General features: G+C 32.8%; 1 long non-coding RNA gene across 1 annotated transcript; it reads left to right on the top strand.

Annotated features, from left to right (window-relative positions):
• The first annotated feature begins 12,228 nt into the window (after positions 1-12,228).
• LOC128035595 (uncharacterized) lies at positions 12,229-13,977 on the top strand. Its single transcript, XR_008192093.1, has 3 exons — positions 12,229-12,328; positions 13,485-13,541; positions 13,765-13,977. It is a non-coding gene; the product is annotated as an uncharacterized LOC128035595 (long non-coding RNA).
• Positions 13,978-16,987: the final 3,010 nt, after the last annotated feature.

Genomic DNA, 16,987 nt, shown 5'->3' with positions numbered 1-16,987 from the left:
AAATATTAATTTTTCAAAAATTGATCAATTTTCCGAAATCATTTTTCAAAGTTGTTTTCGATGAAACAAACACAACCATAATAAAAAGAAAAAAAATGAAACCAATATTTTTAAGGATTTACCAAAATATCTAAGAATTTATTAAAATTTCTATGGTTATACTAAAATATCTAAGGAATTACCAAAATTTTTAAGGATTTCTCAAAATTTCTAAAATTTTACGAGTATCCTAGACCTAATCAACTTAACATTCCGTCATACCAAATTTCTAATGATTTACCAACATTTTTAAAGATTTACTTTTAACACTTTTCTCGGTGTAGTCTTAGTTGATGGTTTGTGTAGGCGGATAGTTGGTTAAGTTTTAACCGAGGTATGGCTGATTTGTGCTCTATCCGCCAATTCTGAATTTGTATTGTTTGTCGCACCATGATTGGCAGACTGTTTGGTTATTCTGATAAGTCTGTAATGTTTTGGTTGAAGGGTTCACTTTTTGGCGAAATATAGGTCTCTAGTTTTTATGTGTTGGCGTGGCCACTGTGGGAACTTGCCAATCAATGTTTTTCTCTTGAAAAGTTTTGAATGATAGATCCTTCTATTTGTATCTGCTAGTAGTGGATTGTGTGATTGTGGACCCAATTGTTTTCTGTTCAAACATGTGTGTTTATTGTATAGTTTTAGTTGGTTTCTTGTTAAGATCTAGTTAGAAATTAACTTTGGTACAATGAATGCTTAAGGTGAGTTTTGCCTAGAAGTGATTATGTTGGCCACTTTAATATGGTAATTAGCTTTGTATGTTAGCCACATGTAAGTTTTGTGAGATTTGTGTGAACTATATATATATATATATATATATATCAGTGAAACTGTTGTAGTGGGGTTTTTCTTCCCTTTTCCCTTGCTTTGTTATACTCTGGTATCATGCTTAAGGAAGAGTTTTTCGTTAAAAAGGAATCAAGAAGTGATAGATTAGTAAGAAAGGGTTGTACGTGCAACAATAGAGTTAGTGTATTAAACCTCGTTAGGATTATCCGTAAGTATCCAGTCTGTATTACTCTTCTCTGTGTTTTCCCTCTGTTTTGAGTATCTCACTAAATTTTGGTTATCATAGCATAGAGTTCAGGTGAGACCATTGGCATAGAACTTTGTGAACCTATTCCATGTGGTCATCTGTGTGTGCATGTTTGTAGTATGAAATGGATACGACTTCCTTGGGTTAAACTCTGTGCCCAATTATGATGAGCCACTAGTAGGGCATGTTAGTTGCAAACCAGAATGGCAGATGTGCTAAACCACTGGTAGGGCATGCTAGTTACTAACTAGGTGGAAGTATATGATGGGCCACTAGTAGGGCATGTTAGTTGCTAACCAGATTGGCGTGTATATGGGCCACTGGTAGACATGTAAGTTGTTAACTAGGTTGGCGGGCCACTGGTGGGGTATGTTAGTTACTAATCGGTTGGCGTGAGTGCTAGGTTTGGTAAGGCATGTTAGTTGCTAACCAACCTAGCGATATGGGTGCTGCCTACAGTAGGACATGTTGTTAACCATGGAAAAAATCCCTGAACTCACAGGAATACGCATGTGGTTGAAATGATAAGAAATGTGATATCTGTTTTGAAATGTGATTGGGGATTTGAGGTTTAACCCAAGGAAGGATTTGAAAAGAGTAAGTTAATATGACTCTGTATGTGTTATATGTTATGTATAATTTGTAACACCCTATACTCGGCCTGGTCGCTAAGCCCGAGTACGGGATGTCACACCACCATCTCATCTTGTTTACGTTAAGCAGGAAGTTAGATTCAAGTAAATCAAGCATCTTTTGTTAAGTTGATCAGTTTTTAATACGTCCAGATGGTTAATCATCATTGTTACATGCAAATCTTCTGTTAATCGATCATACAAACAACCAGAGTTATGCATAAGGATCAATTTGCAAATTTCATAAAAATTTTCGTAGGTATCGATACTGATATCCATGTATCGATAATTTCCTGAAGTGTTATCGATACCACTTGGAAAAACGATATTAATTGAGCATTTTGTTTCTCGATTTAAAAACCTATCTATCGAAAAATATCGGTACAACAGGATAAAGTATCGATATTTATCCCTCGAGTATCGATACTCGAGCAACGGTATCAATACCAAATCTCTATTCTATTTCCTATACGTTTTATTTCACAGAGGTATCGATTTTTAAAGCCCAATATCGATACATCTGCTATTGGAGCTAAAAATACAGCATAGGAATGCAATTAACTTATCACAAATAGTTCCTAATCAACATACATCAAGTACTAAATTAAATAATTGTTCATATGACTTAATCAACAATACAAAATACTAAAAGTGAATCTGAACCAATATCATCATGCCATTGTCAATGTTTAAGTATTCTAGCATAAAAATAACACAAAATTCCCATAGGTGAATCAAAATGGTGAAGCTCAATATCTCAAAATTGTTCTACCACATTGCCTAATTCCCCAAAAAGAATAATAAAATAACGAAGCACCTAAGAAGAATAACCAGACTTCCTTGGATCACTCATTTGGTAACCACACCACCCACACCTTTACGTCACTAATCTACAAATGTTGAAATGAGGGAATGAGCTTTTGCAAGCTCAGTGAATGAATAGGATAACCACCATATAAACATGTCATCATGCAACACAACCAGTCATTTACTCGTAGGTACCACAATCTTAAGTTTAACATCATATAGTACTAAATCATGCATAGTCTAAAGGTCATTCACACAGCACATATTCATAATCGTTCAAGCATAGAACATGTTCCACACAATTATATAACACAAGGCAAGATGAGATATGATGGCACTTGTGTAATAGCCCGATTTAGGGTCTAATCGGAATAGTGGTTTTGGGACCGCAAATCTGATGAGGAAAATTTTATTATTATTATATTTTTATGGTCTACAACTTCACAAAAAGATTTTGTGAAAATTTCGTTCGAAAATTTTGACGTTTGAGCACACAATTTAGTCAAAAGGACTAAATTGTCAAAAGTGCAAAAGTTGAGTTCCATATGTCAAAGGTGTTTAATTGTTATGGAATTACAAATTAGGGGTCCTTATGTGGTAATTAGACCATTAGTTAGTGATGGACAAAAATGGACATGAAATAAGTGAAATAGGATTTTTTTAGTAAGGGCATTTTAGTCATTTAGTAAATAAATAGAATTAAAATGGGAAAAAGATAAAAAAATGGGTTCATCATCTTTGCTTGCTGCCGAAAATTGAAAGAAGCCATAGCTAGGGTTTCTTTACTTCTTCAAGCTCATAGTAAGTGCATTCTAGCCCCGTTTTTAATGTTCTTCGCATTTTTGAGATTCCTGTAGCTCGGTTTATCTATTTCTACTGTTATTTTGAGCTAGGGTTGAAATTTGAAAAATTAGCCATGTGTAAAATGTATGTATTTTGATGTTTTATGGAGGAATATGAAGCTAGAATTTATGTTATACTATTTTTGCTAGTCGATTTTAAGTGAAACCGAGTAAAATAACATAATCGGTAAAAATATTTAATGTTCGTAAGTAAGAGTTAGAGTGAGAATTTGATGTTGCCATAGAAGGAAAAAGTGATCAGCATGTTATAAAAAATAAGAATAAGGAATAAAATTTAATTTCCATACTTTGGGGCAAAAATGTAAATATGCAAAAATTTAGGGACAAAATCATAATTTTGTCAAAAGTTGAGTCGAGGATTATTTTGATAAATGTGAATATTAAACAAGCTAAATTTTCTATTATAGATCAAGAAAGACGTGGAATCAACCTCGATAAGGGAAAGGAAAAGATTGTGGAGTGAATTGCAAAATTCGTATATTTTTCACCGAGGTAAGTAGTATGTAATTAATACATTGTTTATAACTATTTCTGATATTTTGTTGTAATGTATGAGCAATTTTTGATTATGACATAGTTATATAACAATTAGGAAATTTAAAATTGACAGTTGAATCGATTAAAATCCACTTGAATTGTGGATATATCATTGGCAAGTAATAAGTGAAGTAGTTGAATTGAATTATTAAATTTGTTCTGGGATTTGATTGAATTATTGAAATTGTGATTTGTGTACGGATAAATTATAAATTCTTGAAAAGTAAGAATCTCTGTGAAACTTTCGGAATAAGAAAGGCTTGAATAAAGTGCCTGTAAACACGTGTGTAGTACTAAGTGCAGGCTACTACGTGTATCGATAGATAACGGTCACATGTGTAGTACTATGTGCAGGCTACTACGTGAACCAGAAAGTTTAATCACGTGTGTAGTACTATGTGAAGGCTACTACGTGTATTGAATGATAATAATTACACGGGTGGCACTATGTGCAAACCACCGAATATCCGCTACTATACCGACATGTTCAACGGGATATGAGTATTGATAAACAATTATGAGTATGTGATTGAAATGTGATAAGTCGCAAAAGATTAACTGGAGTGATGAAGTTTTGTACTGTGCTTACAAAATAAATTATTGTAATGTTATGTGAATGAGTGAAAATGAAACAGAACAGATTTGAACAGTGGAAGTGATGTTAGTTTGAAAAATCACCAAAAATTGTAGAAATTGAGTTATTGGTTGAATAAGATATGGAATTAAATCTTAATGAGACTACTTTCATATAAAAGAAGCAGAGCAAGCAAAAGAGTTGTATATTTTGAGATATTTGAATTTTAGTGAGGTAGAGTCAGATTGATTTCAAAATCCCTTGTTCTGACTTGCAAAAATCATTAAAAAATTTGTACAAAAATAATTATGAGATATAGTTTACATGCTTAGAATACTTAATGAGTCTATTTTCAAAGTAAACAAACAAAAATATCATCCAAATTCTGTACAGTGAGATAAATCATTTTTAGTGAAGAGAGGTCAGAGATGTTGAGCAGTGAAGCAGGGGTGACTTTAAAGAATAAACTGTACTAATTGACCAAGTCAAAAATTCTGAAAATTTTATGGTAAGATGATATGTGAGTCTAGTTTCAGGGAAAATTTATGGATCTTAATTTGGTGTTTCATAGCTCCGGATAAAAATAATTTAGTGACCGCGACTCAGAAAAATAGTTTGCTGGAATTTGAATAAATGACAAATTTATGTTTGATTAAAATTATGTTATCTATGGAAACATGCTCGAAATTTATTTATCAATTGCATACGTACTTACTAAGCTATATGCTTACTCCTCTTTCTTTTCTCTTATTTTATAGTGTTATCAATCAACTCGAAAATCAGACAGAGTCGGGACTCATCCACACTATCTACATCTTTTGGTATTTTGAAAACAATATTTCTGAATTATGACATGTATAGAAGACTTAATGTTAATGGGATTTATATATATGTGTATATATATACTAATTACTACTTATTTTAAAATGTTAATGTATAATAATTGATAGGTTGTTTTTTTTTAAATTACTAGTGAGGTTACTTTGAATGTCGTGAATGATTTAATTATGTTTAAGTATATAGTTGTATTAGTTGAAATATTGAATTTATTGGGGATTGCATTTTTGAAAATTTGCATGAGGGATTAGATATTTGCAAAAAGGGATTATGTCAAAATTTTGTAAAAAAAAAAAACTTTGATTGTATAAAAATATGTATTTTATGTTTGATAACACTTTTTACCTGATTTCGGCGATGAACAAGGGTAAGAGGTGTTACAACTTGTATTGTGAAATATGTAGTGAGCTTTATCATCACACATCGGATACATGGATCTCCTTCCACCATATGGACTCGTAGAGTCAAACATGTCCCAAAAGTGAAGCGTATAGCTAACACTCTCCTCATTTCCCCTCACATGTTTCGTTGAATGGAGCTTGGCTCACATTCCTTTATCCCTCCAAACATTTCCCAGGGCCTCAACACCCAAAATCTCTATACATATAAGTTAGTACTCACAATCTTATGGCATGCCAACTATATCCAATGGTTCTAAGATCACAAGGCCAAAATATCTGAATAGCATCGCATAATACTTATCGGTTAACCGTGCACTATCACTGCATATTAACATCTTTTGAAAACACTAGCATATTCATATAACATATATAATGTACTTTTATTACATGTATATAACTACACTTTACACAATAAACACCAAATCCACATATCACATATCATGCATACTATATAACCACAAGACAAGTATAGTTCAAGAAAACTTATACTCGAAATTTAGAGTAGGGGTTTAGGCTACCTCTAAATTCCCAATAACACATGACTCGTGTTTACGAGTTGCAAATCTATACACTCACCACTTCATACTTTTGTCAAAAACTGAAAGCTCAACTAACTCTTTCCTAGCTCGTAGTAAGCTCTAACAAAGCTTTACACATATAAGTCACACAATAACCACTGTCAAACATCAGCCAAGAATCCACTCAAACCAACTAAAACCTAAGCTTTAAGCTAAATTCTCATGTGACTTAAACCATTAACATCACAAACTTTATATACCAATATCTCGATCTATACTCAACATTTTTGCTTAAAATCAGTTCTGCTCATATACTTGATCATCTACGCCTAATTTGCAACCTTTAAACTAGACAAATCTACTCGATTCATGGTATCGACATTTTCGACATCTTTTAGGCAAATTTCACAAAATTCATAAAAACATGAGAAATCATTAACGAAACCTCGAGATGAGTTTAAACCTTCTAATCATGCTAAAATGGGTTGAAAAACACTTTGAAACTAAGTTTTTATGCAAAATCCTGAAATCCACCATTAATGGCTAGATTTTCGACTTTTATTTAAAATATGCAATTCGAGGGCTAATAATTTAGTTCTAGAGTCTAAATAACATTAAAAATCAATGGTGACATGAATGATTACTTTTGACAGAAGAATGAATGAGTTTTGACAAAAATCTGAAAACCCCACGTTTGAAGAAGATGATGAAATCTATGGAGTTTTTGGGTGTTTTTCTTGAAGGTTTATGATGGTAAATGACTTAGGAATGATAGAAATTCAAGGTAATGGGATTTGGTAATAAAAAATCAATAAAAATAGCTAGGGAAAAGAAAGGAGCAACATAAGCTTAAAGGGAATGAAGAAAACGTGAAAACTATAGGTGGGGGTGGCTTTTAGGTTCAATTTTAAAAAGTGGTCCAATTGCCACATAAATGTCCACTATTTTGACTTTGTTATAAATCGGTCCTTTTTTTAAAATTAAGGGCTTCTTGAACACTTTTTCAAAAATTGATTTGACATTTAAGATGCCATAATCAAAAATACTATCGAGTACCAATCTTACGAAATTTCGAGCTCGTCTAGGCCAAAATTCCTAAAATACCCTTAAAACTCTTAGTCCATATTTTGGGGTGTTACAATTCTCCCCTTTTAAAAATAATTTCTTCCTCGAAATTACTTGAGCTAAACAAATAAGGATATCGGCGTCTCATTGATTCCTCGGTCCCAAGTAGCCTCTTCCACTTGATGATTGAACCACAAAACTTTAACCAACGGAACCCTTTTGTTTTGTAACACTTTCACTTCATGGTCTAAAATTTCAACTGGTTCTTCCTCATAGGAAAGGTAATCATGGATTTCAATCTCCTCAATTGGTACAATATGTGACGGATCAGAATGATACTTCCTTAGCATAGACACATGGAAGACATTATGAATTCGATCAAGTTCCGGTGGCAACTTGAGATGATAAGCTACCAGACCTATCCTCTCAACAACTTCATAAAGTCCAATGTATCTAGGACTTAACTTACCCTTCCTACCAAATCTCAAGACTTTGTTCCACGGTGAAACCTTCAAAAATACCTTATCACCAACTTGAAAGTCAATATCTCGACATTTCAGATCCGTATAAGATTTCTGCCTATTAGACATTGCTTTCAAATGATCAGAAATTAGCTTAACCTTTTCCTCAGTCTCACGAATTAAATCTGGCCCAACAACTCGCCTTTCATCTAATTCTGTCTAACACAAAGGAGTTCTACAGTTTCTGCCGTACAACACCTCAAAATGTGCCATACGAATACTTGCTTGGAAACTGTTGTTGTAAGCAAACTCTGCTAAAGGTAGATATCTCTCCCAACTACCACTAAACTTAATCATGCAACTTCGCAACATATCTTATAGAACTTGAATTACCCTTTCAGATTGGTCATCAGTTTGGGGGTGATAAGCCATACTGAAAGTAAGCTTCGATCCCAAAACTTCTTGTAAACTTTTCTAAAACCTTAAAGTAAACCTCAGATCCCTATTTGAAATAATCGAAACTGGAACCCATGAAGACAACAATCTCAGCAATATACAACTCCGCTAACTTCTGCAAGGAATAGTTGGTTCGCATGGCTAAGAAATGTGTACTTTTCGAGAACTGATCAATTATAACCCATACCGAATCTTTCCTTGAAGGGGTCAATGGCAAACCCGAAATAAAATCCATAGTAATCCTTTGCCACTTCTATTCAGCAATCATAATAAGTTGTAGTAAACCCGAGGGAAATTGATGTCTAGCCTTCACCTTTTGACAAACCAAACATCGAGTCATAAAATCCGTAACATCACGCTTTAAACTAGGCCACCAATAAACTTCCTTAAGACCATGATACATCTTTCCACTTCCGGGATGCATAGCGTAAGGGCTACTATATGCCTTGGTAAGGATCGCTTGCCTTAAATGCATATCCTACGGTACGCACAACCTATCTCAGAAATTCAAGATACCATCATTATCAACATCAAAATCTCCCTTAATACCTTGCTCAACTTGTCGAATCCTTTTCAACAATTCTCCATCTAACGGTTGCTTCTCCTTAATTTGTTGTGACAAGGTCGGCCTTACTTGCAGTTCAGCATATAAACTAGCATCACTAGCTAAACTTAAGCACGCAAACATTACTCTCAATTCCGTCATCGACTTCCTACTTGAAGCATCAATAACTATATTCGCCTTGCCAGGGTGATATTTTATTACACAATTATAATCCTTTAACAGCTCAATCCAACGTCTTTGCCTCAAATTCAACTCCTTTCAGGTGAGGAGGTACTTAAAGCTCTTATGATCAGTGTAGATCACACATTTCTCTCTATAAAGATAAATGTCGCCAAATCTTAAGTGCAAACACCACAACAGCTAACCCTAAATCATGAGTAGAATAGTTCTATTCGTGCCTCTTCAATTGCCTTGAGGCATAAGCCACAAGTTTACCCAATTGCATCAAAACACAATCAAGTCTCGAATACGAATCTTCACTGTAAACTATAAAATCTTTTCTAGGTTCCGGTTGAACCAATACTGGTGTCTTAGTCAGAACTGTCTTAAGCAGATAAAAAATCTTTTGCCTTTCATTAGTCCATTCAAACACCACACTCTTTTGAAGTAGCTTCGTTAAAGGTGCGACAATGGGAGAAAACCCTTTAATGAACCTATGGTAGTAACTAGCTAAACCCAAGAAACTCCTAACTTTAGTAACACTTTTAAGCGACTTTCATTCCAAAATCGCCTCTATCTTCTTAGGATCCACTCGAAGCCCTTCTGCCGATACGACATGACCTAAGAATGCCACTTCCCTAAGCTAAAATTCACACTTACTTAGCTTTGCATACAACTGCTTATCTCGAATAATCTGCAAAACAAACCTTAAGTGCTCGTCGTAATCTTCCTCAGAACCAAAATATACCAAGATGTCATATATGAAAACAACCACGAATAGATCCAAGTATGAATGAAACACATGAATCATCAAATCCATGAACATGGTAGGAGCATTAGTCAACCCAAACGGCATCACTAAAACTCATAATGCCCATATCGAGTCCTAAAAGTAATTTTCAACACATCAAACTCCTTCACCTTTAACTGATAATACCCAGATCTAAGATCAATCTTTGAAAATACCGTTGCACCTCTAAACTGATCAAACAAATCATCGATTCGAGGTAAGGGATACTTATTCTTAATAGCTAACTTGCTCAACTGTCTATAATCAGTATACATTCTCATAGAACCACTACACCAAAACAGGCTTTTAGCGGAACTTTTAGCGGCGCTTGGATAAAAAACACCGGTAAAAATCGAGCATTAGCGGCGCTTTATGGAAATCGCCACTAAAGATCGAGCATTAGCAGCGTTTTTCTGAAAAATGCCGTAAAAAACCAAAGCCCAATGACGTCGTTTTTTTACCTTTTAGGGCTTTAGCTGCGTTTTCTAAAAAGTGCCGGTAATGCTCTGGGTTTTAGCCGTGTTTTTGAAAAAGCGCCGCTAATGCTCGGGGCTTTAGCGGCGTTTCTTAAAAAGCGCTACTAATGCTGGGGGCTTTAGCGGCGTTTTCTAAAAAGTGCCGCTAATGCTCGGGGTTTTAGCGGCGTTTTTGAAAAAGCGCCGCTAATGTTGGGGGCTTTATCTTAATTGGTTTATTTATATTAATTAAATAAAATTCAATTTATTTCTAATTGAATATTTAAAATCTTCAAAAAAAATAATGACACGTAGAAATAATTTGAAATAAAACACATGGAAAAATTAAACTATTATTTAAAATAATTTTAAAGTTTTTTGGGTACGTGATTACCGATTGTTTTTTAATTTATATATTAAAAATCTTATATAATCGTAAAAGAGATAGTATTAATTTTAAAATATTGAATTAATTATCACATAGTTTAGGGTTTTTGGTTTAGGGTATATGATTTATTTAAGATTTAAGGTCGATTTAGGAGTTACTATTTTAAGGTTTAGGGAGTATGGGTTTAGGGATTATAGATTAGGGATTCAAGATTTAAGGTTTAGGGGTTTAGGGGTTAGACATTAAAGGTTAAGAGTTAAGGATTTAAGGTTTAGGGATTTAGGGGTCAGGTTAAGGTTTTGGGTTTAGATGAATTATTTTTTAATTTATATTTTAAATATGTTCTTATATAATTGTAAAAGAGATAATAATAAATTTGTTTAGGGTTTTTAGTTTAGGGCATATGATTAATTTTAGATTTAAGGCCGGTTTAGGAGTTCATATTTTAAGGTTTAAGGAGTATGAATTTAGGGATTATGGATTAGGGATTATGGTTTAAGGGTTGGGATTTAAGGTTTAGGGGTTAGGGGTTTAGGGGTTAGATATTAGGGGTTAAGAGTTAGGGATTTAGGGGTCGGGTTAAGGTTTTGGGTTTAGATTAATTATTTTTTAATTTATATTTTAAATATGTTCTTGTATAATTGTAAAAGAGATAAGAATAAATTAAATATATTGAAATTATGAGTATAGTTGAAATTATTTAAGAGATATATAATAGATAGGCTTTTTATGTATTGAATGGTTAATTTAGGGTTTAAGGTTAATGTTTACTTGAGATTTGTTAAATGATAAAATTTTATACAATTAATTAATGCTTTTATATTTAAAAAATTAATCTAAACCATTTGATATATTTAAATATTAGTTTAAATAGAATTAATAAATAAGTTAAAAAGTAATAGATTTATATGGATATTTAGGTATAATTATTTATTTTGGAGAGGACCAAATTATAAGAAATAAAATTAAAATACAAAAATAAATAATTTTTGTTCAAAATGAAATATTTTTTGCGGCGTTTTTATGAAAAATGCAGCAACTATATGTTAAAATTTTTCAAAACGATATCGTTTTACTACAAGAATTTAATTTTTTTAGTGACGTTTTTGCTAGAAACGCCGCAAAATCCATAATCCAGGCTTGTTTGACACTATATAGCGTGATATTTCAACAAAAAAAATAATATTAAACTAACGAAAGAAATCCCTAGAAGCCTAAAGAAAAGGAGGGAAAGATGAGGCCGATGCCGATGGAATTCGTGAAGGACCCAGACGACCAAAGTTCATCCATGGAAGTCGACGATGTTGACACGCCGGAGATCTTCGGCGAAGGCGTCGTCGGTTCTGACAACGAGCTCGCCGATGCCAATTTCTTTAACAATTTCGAAGACGATTTTGATGACTCCGATATCGGCTAAAAAAACAAAGAAGTTTCAAGTACTCATCTATGTTTTTTTCCCCTTCTTACTTTCACTTTTTTAGGGTCTGAAATTTCTTAAAACTTTGTTCAATTTAGTTGAATCTGAACTGCACTATGGATGCTTATCTGTGTGCAAATCAAAATAGTGTAGTTTATTTGTTTAAATCGGTATAAATAAATATTAGTTTCCTTTTAGCTCGTTTCTCTTTTACTTATTTTTATTCTTTAATAAATTCTGTGAATCGTCACAGGTCCTCGGGTTCAACTACAAGGTGGTCAGGGGGAAAAGATAAGACGGCAACAAATCCCCCTACCCCAACCCCTAAAAAGTAAGTTAAAAAGATAGTGTATAAACCTATTTTTTTTTAAATTTATTTTATGGTATGAGATTAATATGTTGAAGCCAAAGCTAGGGGAAACATCTTTCAATAGTGATAACTTTAGGGTTTAAAATATTTGGAGGAGAGATTCTCTGTTTTTCTTTTAACATGATATAATCATAGATAGAGGAGTTCATTACCCACCAATCATATCTACAAGTAAGAATGCTGCCTCTCCTTCGATTCTCCGGTACTATTTTTTTGTTGTTATTATCTGTTTGTTTCTCGAGAAAACTACTTGATTGCTTGTGACTGAAAAATACCATGTTGATAAGCTATTTGTTTGACCTTTCAATGTTTCGAATTTGTTTTGTTTATGACAAAGTTAGTAAAAGTTAGATTTTTTTTGCTTGAGTTTTTAAACTTTTTTTTTAGGTTTTTTTGGTTCAAGATTTTTTAAGAACTATTAAATGTGGTTGAATTTTTTTTGCAGAGGTCAGTAGGAGGATTATTTGTTGTTAATTAGTTGAATTTTTTTTACTAATCTGCGGTATAATATGTTTTATGGTAATTTTTTTGGCTGGGATATTGCATCTTTTAGAAATTAATCTTTGGGTAATTTGTACAGATTTATGGTAGTCAAGCTGTTCTGCGACAGGAGGTTTCCATTCCTGTCCGGTTTTACTCTAAAAAGGCTTCTCCCCCTAGTTTAAAAGGAGATGGCAAGTGTATATCAAGATGCTTGCTTTGCTTTTGACCTTAATTTGGATCCCCACTACATGCTTCTCCCAGCTTGTATTATATATATGCTTGTGTAATGCAGGAGCTTCTACTATGATATTATATTGTTTCAGTCTTATTTATTGATTGTTGGAGATATGGATGGATGGTTAGGATTATAAGTTATTGTTAAAGTTTTAATCTAGGAATAGGAATAGAGGATTAAAGCTTTATTTGTAACTTAGTAGCTATCATCATTTTCACATCTCCTCAATGAAATTTTCATTCCGCTAAATACTTACAAGTTGAACACTAGTCGCTAAAACTTAAATTGCAGCACTCGAACTCTGTTGATATATTAGAAATTGTTTCTTTTTTATTGCCATTCTTTGTTTCTTGTTGTCTTATTATGTCTTTTTTTTTCTTCACTTTTTTACAACATAAGCCCAAATCATGCGAGTTTCAAGCTCACAAAGGTGATAGAATCAAAGTGCACTATCGGGTATGTTGGCTTCAGCTTAATATTTTATTTTTGTACTATAAGTGCTCGCTTGACCCTTAAATGTAAGTAACAAATATTTGATTATGGATTGTGGTTCAATTTATTATTTTTACATTTTCTGGGGGGCTGGAAATTGCTTGTTGATTCTTGCTTAAAATAAGAAACTGTTTGCAATATTAACTTGTACATTTGTGAGTGAAAATGGGTTTTTCTTTTTGAGTAGTTGCTGCTGTTCCTGATGGCTTGAAGGCATGGGAGATGCTGAAAGGAAGACCACATAATGTAGATCTCATTTTGACAGAAGTGGATTTGCCATCTATATCAGGATTTGCTCTTCTTACACTAATTATGGAGCATGATATTTGTAAAAGCATCCTGTTATAAGTATGATATGAAAGATTCTTTAATATTTTCTAAACATTTGTACATTTATTAATTTATTATTTAATTTAAATTCTAAGTTTAAATTCATTAAATTTTATAAGCATCCTCATTATAAGCATGATATTTATTTTTACTTAAGAGTTCTAACTTTTGGATTTTAATTGTGTTATTAATTTATTATTTTAAATTCTAAATTTAAATTCATTAATTTTTATATTTAGTTTTAAAGTTAAAATTTTCAGAGAAAATTTAAATCCTTAAAACATAATTTAATATTTATCATAGAAATAAATATTATATGAAAAAAATTTATTTTTTAAAGATATGTTTTTAGCGGCGTTTGTGTGAAAATTGCCGCTAAAGGTCTGTTCTATAGCGGCGTTTGTGGGAAAAGCACCGCTAAAAGTCATGACCTATAGCGTCCTTTGTGGGAAAAGCGCCGCTAAAAGTCATGATCTATAGCGGTGTTTGTGGAATAAGCGCCGCTAAAGATCTTGAGTTACAGCGGCGTTTGTGTAAAAGCGCCGCTAAAGGTCCTGATCTATAGCGGCGTTTGTGGAAAAAGCACTGCTAAAGGTCCTGATCTATAGCAGTGTTTGTGGAAAAAGCGCCGCTAAAGGTCATGATCTATAGCGGCGTTTATTTCTAAAAACGCCATAAAAGTTTGCGGCGTTGACTACAGCGGCATTTTTTGTGGCGCTTTTAAAAACGCCGTAAATACTTTTAGCGGCGCTTAAAGGCATAAAAAAAGCTGCTAAAAATCTGTTTTGGTGTAGTGAACCATCCTTCTTCTTTACAAACAAAACTGGTGCACCCTACGGAGATGCACTCAGTTGAATAAACCCTTGATCCAACAACTCTTGTAACTGAACCTTTAACTCATTGAGCTTTTTTGGTGCCATGTGATAGGGCGCAATGGATACCGGTGTAGTACTAGGATAAAGCTCAATTCCAAACTCCACTTCCTTATCCGGTGGCAAAATCGGTAACTCTTCTGGGAACATGTTAGGAAAATTCCTAACAGTGTGAATATCCTGAACTCTTACCTCCTTATTGACAGAATTCATCACATAGGCCAAATAAGCCTCACAACCTTTACCCATCAACTTCTCAACTTTTATTGCTAAAACCACATTTGACATAAAACCCAGTTTATCCGCCATGATTTAGTGTCTGCCATTAGTTAAGAGTATGTGCCCAAGTGTCTTTGCGTGTAGGGTATTGATTTATTAGTTAATTGTATGTATATGTAGTTTTCATATTATCCTTGCTTTTGTAACTCGTCTAAAGGGTAGACTTTTTCTTTTTGTGGAAATCACTAAGTTCGTATGAACTAACCCTTATTTTTTCCCTCTTCCAAGTGGAACTTGGTCGTAGTATTGTAGAAAAGACTCAGCCAGAAAGAGTGACCTTTGCAGTGAGCTTTGCCTGTGTTAGTTTTGTAACATGTATATGATCTTTGGGGGTGGCGTGTATTTTTGTTTTGAATATGAATTTGTAATAAGTACCTTTTATTTAACTACAATTTTATAAGAATGTTACCCCTTGAAGGTTTAGATGAATTTTTTGAATTATCTTTTGTGAAGTATTTTCTGCTTGTCTAAGACAAATTGTTTTATATGTTATGGGCCACTGCAAGAAATATTGTATTTTAAGGGAAAGATTTTCAACTCATTTGCGTATACGTTATGACATATACCAGCTTAATTACTTTTGTTTTTGAAACTTTTCCGAGTTAACACCCCAGTCCAATTATTTTACTTTGAAACTAAGTATAAGTCTGCTTTCTGTGTAACGCTTCAGTCAACCGGCGGGGTTGGGTGTAACAACCCATTTTAAGTGAAATCAGAATAGTGGTTTCAGGATCACAATTTTGACATCGCAAAATTTATTTTATTATCATTTTATGGTCTGCAGCATGTTAGTAGTGTTGTATAAAAATTTTGTGAAGAAATTTTGCCATTTGCATGCTTAATTTGAAAAAAAGGACTAAACGAAAATTATAGCAGCCTAATTTTGACCCTAAACGGAAAAGTGGTTTCAGGACCACAAATTCGAGTATAAAAAATATTTTAATATTATTTTCTGTGTTTATTATGTGTGAATTTACATGTGTGAAAGTTTCATGAATTAATTTTACTATTTGAGTGCTTAAATTGAAAAAAATGACTTATTTGCGTAAAATACAAATTTAGTGGTTAATTATAAAAGCACTTAATTATTGTTGCCTTTTAAAAATGGGGGCTTTATATGGAAAATAGGCCATTTAAATGATAGTGGGCGGCAATGATCAACATTGCCCTGAAATTATATGTTTTATAATTTAATTATTTAAGGTTAAAATAGTAAACTAATAATAATGTAATATATGTTATAATAAAATAAATTTAAAGCCATTTTCTTCATCTTTGAATGCCGAAACTTAGAAAATAGAAAGGGTTAGGAGCTTTGACACATTCGATGACCATTTAGCTTAATTCAAGGTATGTTTTACTTTGGTTTTTGATAAATTTTACGTTTTTGTGATCGTTGCTTCGTGTCCTATCTAGTCCATGCTTTAATTTTAGAATTTGTTGGTGATTTTGAGATATGCCATTGATGAATACTTGAGCTTGGTGATAGTTGTTGATGAAATATGAAAGATATGTGATAGATTATAATGTTTGTTTTTGAATTTTTGATGAATTTGATTATTTTGGGTTAATTAGTAAGAAAATATTAAATTGAGTGAAATAAAAGACATGCAAGGACCTATATGAGACTAAGGAATATTCGGCTAAACTATAGTGTAATTAATTTGGAATATTTTATGTTTTTGTATAAATTGGACTAAATTGTAAAAAGTGTAAAATGTTAGGGGTAAAATTGTAATTTGCCCATTCATGTGTTTTTAGGCTAAATTGAATAGAATGGTGTTTAAATAAGCTTACTTTGAATATGTTTAGATCAAGAATTAAAGAAATCAAATTTGGATTGGGGAAAGAAAAAAGTGGTCGAGTAGCCGATTTAACAGTCGACGATATCCGAGGTAAGTCTATAAGCACATAAATGTCGTTAAATTT

Source organism: Gossypium raimondii, chromosome 12 (assembly GCF_025698545.1).
Source record: "Gossypium raimondii isolate GPD5lz chromosome 12, ASM2569854v1, whole genome shotgun sequence".
NCBI classification, from domain to species: Eukaryota; Viridiplantae; Streptophyta; class Magnoliopsida; order Malvales; family Malvaceae; genus Gossypium; species Gossypium raimondii.
Note: the sequence above shows the minus strand (reverse complement) of the source record. Positions and strands in the feature narration are given on the sequence as shown.